Source organism: Artemia franciscana, chromosome 19 (genome assembly GCF_032884065.1).
Source record: "Artemia franciscana chromosome 19, ASM3288406v1, whole genome shotgun sequence".
Lineage (NCBI taxonomy): Eukaryota > Metazoa > Arthropoda > Branchiopoda > Anostraca > Artemiidae > Artemia > Artemia franciscana.
This window is the reverse complement of record NC_088881.1, coordinates 10,542,845-10,556,472: the sequence shown is the minus strand read 5'-3', so window position 1 is coordinate 10,556,472 and position 13,628 is coordinate 10,542,845. Positions and strand designations below refer to the sequence as shown.

The 13,628-nt window shown below is 35.1% G+C and overlaps 1 long non-coding RNA gene across 1 annotated transcript in view; it reads right to left on the bottom strand.

Moving 5' to 3' along the window:
• LOC136039277 (uncharacterized) overlaps positions 1–13,628 on the bottom strand; it is a 40,581-nt gene that overhangs the window by 24,213 nt on the left and 2,740 nt on the right. The window contains exons 2-3 of the long non-coding RNA XR_010620398.1: positions 4,807–4,949; positions 1,324–1,499 (exon numbers count right to left, since the gene is read on the bottom strand). This is a non-coding gene — a long non-coding RNA (uncharacterized LOC136039277). The remainder of the gene's footprint in view (positions 1–1,323; positions 1,500–4,806; positions 4,950–13,628) is intronic.

Here is a 13,628-nt window from a genome sequence, read left to right as displayed (position 1 = left end):
AAAAAAAAAAATACCAAAAAGGACCTTTTCCAATGAAGACTCTAAAAAGGAATTTTTCAAAATCTAGGCGGCAGAAAAAAATATAGGAGCATGGTTACCCCCCCAATTTGTGCAAATACATCTAGCATGTAACCAACATTATACAGACGTGTTTGAAGATAAAGCTGAAAGGATCATTTTAATGAATTCTGTTTTATAGATTTACTTTTGATAAGAGCACTGAAAGACCACAACAAACAGTGATAAAACTTTGAGATCCAAGTTACATTATTGTCTTAAAATTTGCATATAATAAATGTGTGATTTAAACCAAACATAAGCTACAAAATTGGCATGTAGCCAAACCACAAGCCACGGATCCCAGTGCAACTGAACTCCAGTGTATCTAAAGCATTGTGCAACTGAACCACTGAACTCAGTTTTTCAGTATTCTACTTCTGAGTAGAATACTGTCCGAAAACCTGAACATCTGAATTTCAAAACCATCTCCGAATTTCTAAGATTCTATAGTTACCTTAAGGGACGAGAGATGTCCAAGACATCGGGCAATCTCTTTAATATAAAAGCTACTTTTTGTTTACAAAAAATACCATTTTTTTTTAATGAAATTATTTATGCATGTTCAATAGAATGGATGAAGAGGGTTGTAGAATGAAAACCCTCTTTAGCTATGAAAAACATATGCAACAAGACAAATGTTGCATATATTCGATATGTTGGAGAGAATAATATACCTGAGCATAAATTACACGGCAAACCTATTTCTGGTATTAAAGGTCATTCCTAGCAGTGAAAATTTTAATTGAAAGACAAAGTTTGTAATAAAAAATTATTATTAAATAATAATGATAAATTATTTATATCTGTTCAAATACAATTATATTAGTGAATAGTTTATTAATTTACTCTAGAAAACAAAAATAGTTATGGATATTCATTGAAACTAATAGAAGGGAACGCAAAATCCTTCGCGCAAAATTTTTATTTATGTTTTATTGGTCTGGACAGTAAAATACACTGAAATCCAAACACACTTTAAAGTCTGTTTCTACACTATAAAAATTCGAGGTAAGAACTTGAAGAGACCGATTTAATTATCTTAAAATGCAAGTATGAAACTAAACAAACACAAAAAGATGTTTACTGTTTGACTATAACAAAGCAGGAATACAATTTAGTTTCTAAATCCCTTTAAAATTACGCAGAAATCACTAAATCACTTTAAGAAGACTAAAAATCCAGGATTAATGACAAAACTGTCTTGGTCCAAGTGAGCGTTATCTGATACCATTATAATATACATCATCAAAAATCTGTACTCACATTGAATACTTGCGAACCAACAGCAATAATTGACTCAAGTTTGCTCTGGAAACGTAGCTTGCATAAGCCTCTCTGGAACGTAGGCCAGGAAGCCATCGACTATCGTTTGAGTTCTCAATTAGAGTCTTAACCATCTCTGAAGGACATCCGGAATCGGCTAGAAACTTTTTGGCCCTCTTTAAAAAGAAAAATCCGTTTAGTTTCTTAGAAAAATATTTAATTAAATATAACTCGTTTGAAGCAAATCCTGGAATTTGCAAAATCGTTAGTCTAACCAACTTATAGTTAAACCAAGGTCTGAGAGGGGCAGTTGCCCCCCTTCCCTAGCAAATTCCGCCCCTGACTAATTGGGAAGGGTCCAGTCAAAGACAAAAAAGACAGTATAAAAAAATTGATAAAGATTAAATACAGTACAAGGAAACTCGGCACCTGGTACTTGGCACGCGGCTTGCTTATATATTTGTCATTCATACTAACAATTGTCTTCTAACCCCAGGTTAATGGGAGCTTTTCTTTCAGTTATTCCCCACTAATTTTTGTGCTTTGATTATATTGCTGTATAATTCGTTAAAATTCAGTTAAAAAATAATTGATAGCGAAAAGTTCAAAAAATTGTATATTTAACATGAAAGTTGTATATTTCATTAACAAAAGAAAGATAAAAAAGCAATAGAATTCAAAGCAATTTCTTTTTTCTTTGAAATTTCGTGGCACATTATATTATAACTCTTTGTCACTGCGGCATAAATTATAATCATAGATTTCCCCTGGTGTTAGCAGAAATATTTATATAGCCCATTCTAAAGGCCTATATTCACTTGTTTACTGCTCCTAAGGAATCATTTATAAAGCATCAAATAGAATTTAAAGCTTTGATAAAATTTAACTACTTAAACGCCAACATTGAAAATATTTTATACTCCCCTTTCTTAGGTATATGCACACCTCAAGCTCATATGGCACTTGTGACGAGGTCGGAAGAGCCAAGAGCTCATATGGTATGAGCTCTAGCAAAATTCTAAGAATCAATAGGTTGATTTAAAAGGAAAATCAGAGGCTTAATGCCGGTCGGGATTTAAAATAAGAGCTCTGAGTCACGAGGTCCTTCTAAATATCAAAATTCATTTAGATCCCATCACCCACTCGTTAAGTTAAAAATACCTCAATTTTTCTAATTTTTCCTCTCCCTTCAGCCCCCAGATGGTCGAATCGGTGACAACGACTTTATCAAGTCAATTTGTGCAGCTACCTGACACGCCTACCAATTTTCATGGTCCTAGCATGTCCAGAAGCACCATACTCACCAAAGTACTGAACCCACCCCCTAACTCCCCCAAAGAGAGCGGCTCAAGTCCATTTACAAATTGTCAATCCTGTATCTACAAAATTTGCTTATTCTACCCACCAAGTTTCATCCCCATTTCTCTACTCTAAGCGTTTTCCAAGATTTCCGGTTTCCCTCTCCAACTCCCCCCAATGTAAACAGATCTGGTCAGGATTTGAAATAAGAGCTCTGAGACATGAGTTCCTTCGAAATATCAAATTTCATTAAAATCCGGTCACCCGTTCTTAAGTTAAAAATACCTCAATTTTTCTAATTTTTCCAAATTAACAAACCCCAGTTCCCCCAAAGAGAACGGATCCGTTCCAATTATGTCAATCACGTATCTATAACTTTTGCTTTTTCTTCCCATCAAGTTTCATCCCTATCTCTCCACTCTAAGCGTTTTCAACATTTCAGGTTTCCAAAATTTGTATCCCCACGCCAACCCTCTATGTCCCGGATCCGATTCGAATTCAAAATGGAGCATCTGAGATATATATCAGGTTTCATTAAGATCCGATCACTCATTCGTAAGATACCTTGATTTTCACGTTTTCCAAGAATTCCGGTTTCCCCCTCCGACTCCCCCCAATGTTACCGGATCTGGTCAGGACTTAAAATGAGAGTTCTAAAGCACAACATCCTGCTAAATCTGATTATCCATTCGTATGATACAAATATCTCATTTTTTCTAATTTTTCCGAATCACTCCCCCCTCCCCAACTAGACCAAAGAGAGCAGATCTGGTCCAGTTATGTCAGTCACGTATCTTGGACTTGTGCTTATTCTTCCCACCAAGTTTCATCCTGATCTCTCCACTTTAAGTGTTTTCCAAGATTTCCGGTTTCCCCCTCCCTCCTCCCAATGACACTGGACCCAGTCGGGATTTAAAATAGGAGCTCTGAGACATGATATCCTTCCAAACATCAAATTTCATTAAGACCCGATCACTCCTTCGTAAGTTAAACATGCCTCAGTTTTTCTAATTTTTCAGAATTAACCCTCTCCCCCCAACTCCCCCAAAGAGAGCGGATCCATTCTGGTTATGTCAATCACGTATCTTGGACTTGTGCTTGTTTTTCCCACCAAGTTTCATCCCAATCCTTCCACTCTAAGTGTTTTCCAAGATTTTAGGTTCCCCCCAACTCCCCCCAATGTCACCGGATTCGGTCGGGATTTAAAATAAGAGCTCTGAGACACGATATCCTTCCAAATATCAAATTTCGTTAAGATCCGATCACCCGTTTGTAAGTTAAAAATACCTCATTTTTTCTATTTTTTCCGATTTACCATCCCCCCACCCCAGATGATCGAATCGGGGAAATGACAATTCCAAATTAAATCTGGTCTGGTTCCTGATAGGCCTGCCAAGTTTCATCATCCTAGCTAACCTGGAAGTGCCTAAACTGGCGAAACCAGAACAGACAGATAGAAAGACCGACTGACAGAATTTGCAATCACTATATGTCACTTGATAGATACCAAGTGTAATAAAAACGGAATGATAAACTCAGCTGAATTCACGATCAGAAACAAACCTAAAGCGTTGCTCTCGTAACACAATTAATATAGACTTGATAATCCCAATATAGACCGTGGCTTCACTTGAAAAGAAAATTCAGATAGAATAACCCCTTACAACCTACAAAAATCAGTGCTATATGCATAAGCTCTGACAAGAAATCCAACATAGTCAAAAATATAATTTCTGTAGGACCTCCAAGTAGAAAGCAGTTTTAGCTAGAAATGCAAGAGTGTGACTTGGGTTCAGACCTTGTTAAAGTGGTTGATGTTCCATTCTATTGATCTATGGAATATAATTCATGTCAGCATAAAATTCGTTGGTCAAAGATTCTTATTATGTTTCTTACAGTGTAAAACAGTGTATCTACACAAAACTTCCTAAATCACATCTTAGAAACAGTGTAGATACAGAAAAAGCCTATTTTCAAAGGAGCCCAGTCAAGCTTTAGCAAAATACAAAAATCAGCATGAAAAACTGATTGGAAGGTACTATTCATTTACAGTTTTTTAAGCATGGTTGCAAGGGAGAAAGGTATAAAAAAAATAATAAAAAAAAAAAAAAAATGAAACCCATCCTGTCTTAGGTCTTTTGAGTCAGTTGGTAAATGTTCAAATATATTAAGATAACTAAATACCTTGAAAGTAAATTTTTCAGGATCCATGGAGCAGGCTTCAGAGCGTCAATAGTTAATTCTGTCCTGTCTGTTCGACAAGTCTTGCTCCTAGTTAGTCACCCAGTAATGCAGCTACTGCAAAACGCATGTTCACAAGTTGGGGCCTTGAATATAAAGATATTTGCACAGAAACTCCATTTGTTTTTATAAGCAACAAAGTAAAAAAGCAGGTAAATGGACTATGAAGCTTTTGATGAAAGGTTAGAGAAGGAATCAGCGTGACCTGCTTTATAGGAGGATACGAGTTTCAATACTTGTCAAGATAGCAGTATTTATCCAAAGAATCCTACCCACATTCAAGCAAAAGGTTGATCTAGAAGACTTTTTCTAGATCAAGTTTTTCTTGACCTGGAAATCATTTTGTTCTCCCCCATAGTAGACAAGGTCCAACCCCTAAGACCTGATCCTTGTTGACATAATTTTTGGAAAGTAAACCAAAAAATTTTTATGAAGAAAATTAACTTAGGGATCAGACAATGCTAAAGATTTTCCTGATTCTTGATGTTTTTCTGAAGATCATGGGGGAGCAAAAGGTCAATTTGCCCTCTCCCAATTCAAGTCCCTTTCTTTCTTTTGTTATGAACAGGCCCTTGATTCAGTCTACAAAACTGATTTAGTGAAAACTGAAATATAAGCACTTCAGAAGACAAAGGAGGATTTCCTTGACTTGTTTGACCAGCCGTATCATAGGCATCACAATAGTGCTGCCTATGTAAAGAACCATTATTGGTTTGTTTTAGACAAGGACACTTTGTATTGAAGGAGTTGTCGTAGAAACTTTGAAAAGGGCTCGTTCGATTGGAAATTGAAAGGACTCGTATCCTTTTTAATAATCAAAAGTAATTGGAGGGCAACTACCCCCCTCCCTCCTCCCACGCCAGCCATTTGCCCAAACACATCCAATCAAAATTTTTAGATAGCCGTTTTGTTCAACGTAGTTGAAAGGTCCGAAATTAATGTCTTTGAGGATGACAACCCCCACATAGCCTACAGGGCAAGGGTTGTAAGTTATGCCCTGGGGACATGTAAGGTTTTTTATAGAAAACGTAGACGTAGAAACTTCAAAAAGGTCTCATTCAATTGGAAATTGAGAGGGCTAGTGCCCTTTTTAGAGTTGAAAGTGATCAGAAGGCAAATGCCCCTCCCCCATGGCCATCATGTCCTCAGGCACTTCTGATCAAAATTTTGATATAGTCATTTTGTTCAATGTAGTAGAAAGGTCTGGAAATTACGTCGTTGAAGATGAGGACCCCACACCCCTCAGGACAAAGGTTGTAAGTTATGCCCTGGGGGCATATAAGGTTTTTATATAAAGCGTTCGTAGAAACTCCAAAAAGGGATCATTTTATCAGAAATTTATAGGACTAGGACCCTATTTAATGGTCAAAAATGATAAGAGGGCAAATGACCCCCCCACGGCCATCATTTCCTCGATCACTTCCAATCGAAATTTTGATATAGTCATTTTGTTCAATGTAGTAGAAAGGTCCGGAAATTATTTTTTAAGGATGACTAATCCCCCATAATGGTCAGGGCAAGGGTTATAATTTATGCCCTTTGGGCATATAATGTTTTATTGAAATATAATAGTGCCCTAATATAATAGTTTTAAGTATAGTGCCCTTTTTATTAGACAAAAGTAATTAGAAGGGCTAATGCCCCTCCCCTGCTCATCATTTCCACAAACATTTTCAATAGAAATTTTGAGATAGCCATTTTGTTCAACATAGTTGAAAGGTCTGAAAATGATGTCTTTGAGGATGACACCCCCCCCCACCCTCAAGGCAATGGTTTTAAGTTATGCCTTGGGGTCATATAAGGTTTTTTATAGAAAGCGTGGTCATAAGGGGGCTCATTGCATTGGTAATCAGAAGCTCTAGTGTTCTTTCTAAAAGTCAAAGGGATCGAAAGACATAACACACATATTGCAACATTCTCCCAAAATGCATCTAACAGAAATTTTGAGATAGCCATTTCATTTAATATAGTCCAATATATCAAACAACAGGGCTTTTGGGGTTGAAACAAACCCCAGAGCCTGGGGGAAAGGGTTGTAAATTATGCCCAGGGGGAAATTTTCGGTTTTTGTAGAAGGGATGGATGTATGAACTTTAGACTTACTTGGTTGAAAATTTGAAGTTCAAAATCCCTTTTAAGAGTCAAAAGTGACGGAGGGCAGCTAGCCCTCCCCCCAACTTCCCCTCTTCATCAAACAAATCTGACTAACATTGTGAGATAACAATTTTGCTCAAAATAGTCTAAAGAACATAAAACAATGCCTCTACAGTTGACACAAGCCCCAAGTGCCCTGGGAAAAGGGTTGTAAATCATGCCCTGGGGACATATAAGGTTTTTATAGAATGGATGGTTGTATAGCTTCAGATGGGGCTAATTTTATATGAAATTGGAAGTTATAGTGCCCTTTTTAAGAGTCAAAGTGATTTGAGAGCAACCCCCCCCTCCAAGCTCATCATTTCCCTTAACAACTCCTATTAAAATTTAGAGATAACAATTTTGTTCATCATAGTGGAAAGTTCTGGAAATTATCTCTGTAAGGAGCACACCCTCACCCTTACATCTCTCAGGGCAATGGTTGTAAGTTATGCTCTGGGGGCATATAAGGTTCTTGTAGAAAGGGTGGTTTTATGTACCTTGGAGGAGCTCATTGGATTGATAAGTTCTAGTGCCCTTTTTAAGAGTCAAAATAATGAGAGTGCAGCTACCCCCCCCCCCCCAAACACACAAAAACACATTATGCTTTCCCAAGATGCATCCAATAGAAATTTTGAGACAGTCCTTTTATTTAAAATAGTCCAAAGATCATATAACAAGACTGTTGGAAATGATACAAACAACCAGAGCCTGAGGGTTATAAGTTATGCCCCTGAGGCATTTGAGGTTATTATGGAAGGGGTGGTTGTATAAACTTTAGAGGTGGCTCATTTGGTTGAAATTGGAAGTTCTTGTTCCCTTTACAAAGCCAATAGTGATGGAGGTCAACTAGCCACCCCCCCCCCACCCAACTCCCCTATTTCACCAAATACATCTGATTGAAATTATGCAATGGCAACTTTGTTACAAATAGTCCAAAGAACATTTAACAATGCCTCCACGGTTGGCACAAACCCACAGAGCTCTGGGGCAAGGGCTTTAGGTTATGGCCTGGGGGCATATAAGATTTTATGGAAGCCTGGTAAAGGTATGCATGTTTGACTTCTACTTTTCTAAAATATGAAGGGCATTAATATGAGTCTTTCAGTCAATGTTTAGGGGAGTGTTGAACTAAATCATAACATGTTATGTGTATATGGGTTGTCAAAAGGGTGTAGCTCAGGAATGACCAACTATATTAATTTGGGATTTTCAGGAAATGATAGGGGAGATGATCAATTGAACAAAAAGACAATGTTTGCACTCTACTAAGACTACAATTAATGCTGATTCTACTGCTACTGCAAGTACTATTACTACTACCACTACTATGACTACTTCTGTAGCAAGCACTACTAAAGCAGAGGACATTGAAAAAAAAATATCTGAGGAAACATTGAGGGGAAAGCTGAACTAAATCATAACATACTATGTGTACACAGATTGCTGATACAGGCATATCAGCAATATTTTTGGAATGCCTTATTGGTATCAAGAGGAAACTTCAGGGGCATCAAATGTGGGATGTTCAAAATGTACCTACTGCTACTGCTATTAATACTGCTGCTACTACTGTTACTACTAATAATTATACACTATTACTGCTACTACTGTTCCTACTGCCACCACTACTACTATGATACTAGTACAATTAAGGATACACATAAGAAGGTGAAGAGTTGACAGAATATTTAAGGGGATTTTGAACTAAATCAAAACAACCTAAGCAAATGCAGATTGTCAAAAGGGCGTATCTAAAGAACTGACTTGGGTATTAAGTTGAAACTTTGGGAGAATACTTAAAGGGGAAGATCAATTGACAAAAAAGGTAATATATGCATGCCATTACTAACGCTAAAACCACTGCTACTTTTGCGAATGCTACTAAACAACTCTAACTACTACTTCAATTGCAATAACTTGTAAGGCTTAGAGCATTAAGGTGAAAAGGGCATCAAAAGTCCACATAAACAATATTTTTGGAACAGCTTAGCATGCCAAGGTGAAACCTTCAAGCATCATGAAAGCAATGTTCAACTGACCAAACCCACAACTACTTCTACTGCCAATAAAACTACTGTGATAATAGTACTATTAAGACCAAGTCCATGAAGGTAAAATTTGAGACAATATTGATGGTGAATTTGAATTAACATAAGACACTATGTGCATATTTAGATAGTCAAAATAGATCTGTCTCTGAAGTAACTTGTAAGGCAAACTATCAGCTATTATGTCTCAGATACAATTTCCATAAGTTTAACCTCTGTTTGTTCATTGCCATTTATATATCAGCAATTTGATCAATACTTGAATACAATTGGTCAGTATGGAATCCATTGAATAAAAAAAACAGAGCAAGGGTTTAAAACATACAGCAAAGAGCAACTAAGCTTGTACCATATTTGAAACTTTTACTGTATGAAAATAGACTGCACAGGCTAGGCTTGCCAAGTCTTCAATTTCATGAATTTGAAGTCATGGAATGACCTCCCACATGAAACATTTCTAACAGATGACATAAACAGATTCAAAACAAAACTAGCAGAAACACATTTTCACAGTAAATCATTTACAGTATTATTTGTCAGTGTTTGTTGTAGTTGTTATTTTCATAGATTTGTATGTGTGTATTATGTGGTCAGTATTGTCATAACTTCTTTTTATTATGTTTAGTGAGACAAGCTTGAAAGCTTACCATATTTGGTATTAATAAATAAATATATTAAAAATTGACCTGTGCATTAATCTGGAACTCTCAAACAATACTTAAAAGGGGAAGATCAATTGCCCAAAAGGCAATATGTGAACACAACTACAAATACTACTGCAAAATTTACTAGTTCTACTAATACTATTACTATTGCTCTAACTACTTCTTCTATTGCAACTACTTGTAAGGTTAAGAACATTACGATCCCAATATAAGTATATTGACAATACCATAGCAATGGCTAATTGTATTGTGTTGAGAAGTTACACTACTGCAGACTACAATCACAACTATGCCTAAGGGTGTTAAGGTGAAATTTTCAAAGAATACTTCTGACAACCTGCCATCCATATGAAGGTTGTCAAAAGGGCATATCATCAACATGTTAGGAACAGTTTCATGTGTGAAATTAAAACTTACAATGCTTGTTATGGGGGATGTTGGACTAACCAAGACAATATTTCCAACATAATACTACTGCTTCAACTCCTATAACTACTACTTCTGCCACTAAAGCTAAGATTACTAATATTAACTCTACTCCTACTGCGACTACAATAACTACTGGTGCTACTCCAACTACTGATAAACCTAAGGGTATTGATGCATAAATTTTGGGCAATATTATAACTGTATTGAAATAAATGGAAACACACTATGCCACATAGGCTGTTAAAAGAACATATTTACAATGCTTCAGGACCAGTTGATATTATTCATATAACATTCTATCATGTGCTGAAGGGGGTGTTGGAAAAAAGGTGTTATATGCATACTACCACTACTACTACTGCAACTGCTACTACACAAGTTAAGGACATTAAGGTGAATCTTTCAAGGAATATTTGGGCAGATCATGAACTTAATCTAAACAAACTATGATCATGAAGATTGTCAATTGGGTGACAAAGCAATATCACAATAACAGCTTATATTATTAAGTTAGATCTTTCAGGGTAAGTTCTGAGAGGTTTTGAACTAGCCAGAGACACTAGGACTAATTGTATAATTTTGATACTACTTCTACAGTTACTGTAACAAATAACAATAAGGGATTAAGTTGAAATGTTTAGGGGGAGTTTCAATCCAACAAAAGAAAAAGCTATACACATGCAAGTATTGAAAGGGCAAATGAGCAATATCACAGACAGCACTGCTCTATCATAGCTCATAATATCATTCATAATATCATTGATAATTTAAAAAGGCTAATTTGATATTCAAACTTCTAGTACCCTTTTTAACAGTCAAAAGTGATTGGAGGGCAATTATTCCTCTTTTTTAGCTCATAATTTTCCAAAACATTTCCAATCAAAATTTAAGACACCCATTTTGTCCAGCATAGCTGAATGGTCTTGTAACTGTGTCTCTTGAAGTATTAAGTAGGTCAACTCCCTACAATTATGCAATTTGCCAATTATGTTTAAAAGCTAAGTATTACCTTAAAATTGAATAAAAAGCCACTGTGGGAATGCTGATTGCCAATAAGACATCTCAGCAGTATCCCAAGAATGACTGAGGGTACTATGTTCAAACTTTCAGGGCTACTTCTCTTACTACTTCTGCCCTTAAAATTTAACATAGTCAAAAGAGTGCAAGTGTATCCAAGCTGTAAAAGAGCATAGATAGATTTTTTCGCAAATTGTATCAAGTTTTATTTTTCAGGTACACTAGAGGAGATATATAACTAAATTAAACCCTACTTTCTGTGTCTAGATTTTTAAAAGGGTGTATATTGTTAAAAATTGTTGAAAATTTTTCTCTGGCTTTTAAATAGCAGGCCAAACTATAAATTCTTAAAGAAAAACTAAAAAGATTTAAACTATTATTTTCTTTTATGCTGAAAAGACTATGTAAACATAAAACAAACAGAAACTAATTTAAAAATTTTCCCACAAAACATGTTTTTCAAAGAAAAGTAGAGAACTCCATTAAACCAAAAATAAAATCAAATAATCCACCAAGCATAAAAACTACCACAAACCAGCATCAATAAATGAATGAAACCCAAAACAAACAGAAATTAGAATAAATAACCAAGTAAAACTCAAAGCAAGCAGAAATTAACATGAGTAAGGCCCTTTACAATTACAAGGCTCATTAGAGCACAAATCAACGCTGATTTGTGCTGGTTTTATGCTTGGTAGATTATATGATTTTATTTTAACTCATTTTTGGTTTAATAGAGTTCTTTACTTTTCTAACTTATTTTGTCAATTTTTTTTTTATTAATTCCAAACAACAAGCTGTATGAAAAATAGTCCCATCCAATTTCCTAGGCATACATAGAGAGACAGGTTGAGACTAGGACGTTTTTTTTGACAAATAAAGGTTGACTAACTGCTAAAACTCTTTATTTTGGGCCATTCATAGGCTTAGCAAAAAAGTAGGTAATCTAGAAAATAGGAGGAAAAGGTAATAAGGAAGGATTTAAGGTACACAGAAGTGTTTGATAGGAAGAAGAGGGAGTATTTGAATAGATTGGGATATAGGAAGAGCCTAAAAAACTGTGTTGGCCTGGCAAAGTTCAATGCTACAGTAAGTTATCAGAAGTAAAGTGTTTTGGCATGGTATTATAACATAAGTGCTCTTAAGTATTTTTCAAACATCATAATTAAAGTATTTTCTTCTCCTTTTTTCAAATAAAAAAATAATCTCTTCTTCTCATTTACTAAATTAAGATATTCAGCCCTACTTCCATATGTACCCTTTGCTATTGCTGCTTGTACTATTCAGATATTAGAATTTATCAACATGTTGTACTTGTTTGAAGATCATTTATCTGTTAAAACTTGTAAGGCTTAATATACAAAGTTATTAGTCTGAGTTGGAGAAAGAAACAGAAACTTATTTAAGCCAAACTTTCCTGTTCAGCAAGGAGTAAAATTTTCCATTGGTGGCATTTAAAGACAAGTGTTGGCAGCTTTGAGCATTCTAGTCTACAGTTATGTGAAAAATCTAGTAGGGCAGCTACCGACTTCATAAAAATGCCTCTAAACTCCTTTGATTACACTAGTAGGCTATCCTTCTCAAAAGAAGGAGGCAGGTTATGTTCAAAAATCCAAAACAGGCCTATCTATCAGTTAATTTTGGTTAGTTAACTATTATTCTAAAATTTTAACCTCAATTCAGTTTACAGAGACACCAGTCTAAACAAGAGCAATGCTAACAAAGGTATATAACACATATCTAAAATAAGAGAAAGGGCATCATCTTTGAGGATCTATAGGGGGCTTAAAATTGAATTTGTGACAAAAACAATTGGAAAGAGCATAAATAAGGTATCAATTGGTATGTTTATTTTATTTGTAAGTCATTTATGTGAACTGTTACCATGTTTATAACAGGGATAAAATTCTACTTTAGCTACTTTTTGCTATCTTGGGGACGGGTTGGGTTAGCAAAATGAAACTTTCAGTAATGAATCCAAGGCTGAAAACATACTCTAAGAAGGTATAGCCAAGCTTGTATGTTAACCTGCTTCTGACTTCTAAGTCTTCAAAATTTGCCTACTTAATAGGTAAGAAATGTGTCTATCTGAGAAATTTACCTACTTGACAGGTCTATATCTATAAAAATTTTTGAAAATAAAACATTTTAACTTAATTTTATGTCATCAGTTTTGTTTTCTCTAGTTCTATTTCTGAAAATGCAACTCCTGTTATTTGACTAGAGCAGGGCTTCTTAAACTTTTGTAATTCTCGACCCCATTTATGACTGCAAATTTCTTAACAACCCCAACAAATATAAAAGAAAAATAAATTAATATTTTCTGATGATATATTTATTAGGTAACAATATACATATGCATATGAAAATATATAAATTTAGAATTCATTTTGAAACATATAAAAATCTAAAACTGAAATTTGCACAAAATGTTATAGAAATGTTTTTATTATAGTTTCAAAAACAAAAG